General features: G+C 40.5%; 1 pseudogene; it reads left to right on the forward strand.

The window, feature by feature from the left end:
- Positions 1-677: 677 nt before the first annotated feature.
- LOC119544613 lies at positions 678-1,213 on the forward strand (annotated as a pseudogene).
- The last annotated feature ends 509 nt before the right edge of the window (positions 1,214-1,722 follow it).

A 1,722-nucleotide genomic window follows, 5' to 3' on the forward strand; every position in this document is an offset into this window, starting at 1 on the left:
CTATACTAGGCAGAAATGTTGGTTAAGTTAACATCTGAGAAACAGATCTGCTGTGGGAACCCTGAGGAGATATTCCCTATGTCTGAGAAAGTTTAACTAGGATAACAGCTTTCAAAGTGAAGATTTCCTGTGGTGCAGACCCTGTCTGCCAGACACATCTTTACAGTGTGCCAGTGTGCTTTGTTTTGCATTCTATCCAAGGTGAGTGATTTTTCTTGCTACGTCCATGCTTCAGCCATGGAACCTGAGCCCAGAAGGAGAACCACATCTCCCTTTCCCAAGCCCCCCACTTCCAAGTAGAGTCGAATTTACCCAGCCCCAACCCAATACTCTATATTCAAAATCTGTAAAGAAAGGTGTCAGCCTTGAACCTGGAAGACTATTTCCAATTTTTCAGTCTTCTCGGTAAAAACAAACAAACAAACAAAACAAAAAACCCTTCCTAACATCCAGCCTCAATTCCTCATACTCTTTTTCTTATAATTAGAATTTTAAAACTACTCTTCTTAAAATTCTCCCAAAATTGCCCCCCCTCCCCACGCCCCCCCGCTCTTGCTCCTGCCAGGAGTCCTACGTTGAAGTTGCTAGCTGACGAGGCTTCCAAGGAGGCTCGACAGGAGTCGCTGCCTGCGCCTGTCTGTGAGGATCGCATCTCAAGGGCGGGCAGGGGCTTCATCATGGGTGGCTTTTACTCACGCATTTTTTCCAGTCTGTTTGGAACCCGGGAAATGAGAATTTTAATTTGTGGATTAGATGGAGCAGAAAAAAAGCACAATTTTGTACGGGTTACAGGCTGGAGAAGACGTTACTACTATTTCTACTATTGGATTTAATGTTGGGATGGTAACATACAAAAACCTTCAATTCCAAGGCTGGGATTTAGGAGGACAGACAAGTATCAGGGCCGTACTGGCGATGTTATTATTCAAACACAGATGCAATAGACATTTGTGATGCAGACTGAATTGGCATTTCCAAATCAGAGTTAGTTGCCATGTTGGAGGAAGAAGAGCTGAGAAAAGCCATTTTAATGGTGTTTGCAAATAACCAAGACATGGAACAGGTCATGACTCACTCAGAAACGGCGAACTCACTTGGGTTACCTGCCTTGGAGGTCTGAAAATGGCAAATATTTAAAACTTCATCAACCAAAGGCACTGGCCTTGATGAGGCAATGGAATGGCTAGTTGAAACATCAAAGAGCATACAGTAATTCACCCACTTCTGCTCCTATGAAATGAAGGTTACATCACATATCCCTTTGGAAACAGTCACGTGTGATTTACACAACTAAATGTTGCAACTATCTGATTGTTGGCAAATATGGGACTGACCACAACATTTGTAATAAATATGAAAATATGAGTATTTGGTTGGAGGGGTAACTCATCTTGTTGAACCGGCTGAATATCTTTTCTGTAGAATATAAAATATTCCTTCCTTGCTTTCTTCTGTTAAGGTATATATTCTATTTGTATGGAATTCTTATTCAAATGCAGTGCTACTGAAGAATGTACTCTTGCTGGGGGAAAAAGCCCTCTTACTTTTGAATTAGTGGTTGCAGCTTTTTTGTATAAACACTAATAAATATCTTAACTCAGATTTTTCCCCCTAACATGAATTTAGTCTTTCCAAATATTAGACTTAGTACAACAGACTAGGATCCCAGTGTATGTAAAGTTTTCATTTATTCAATGATTACTTTATATTAAATTGTTCCAT

This window comes from Choloepus didactylus, chromosome 9 (assembly GCF_015220235.1).
Source record: "Choloepus didactylus isolate mChoDid1 chromosome 9, mChoDid1.pri, whole genome shotgun sequence".
NCBI classification, from domain to species: Eukaryota; Metazoa; Chordata; class Mammalia; order Pilosa; family Megalonychidae; genus Choloepus; species Choloepus didactylus.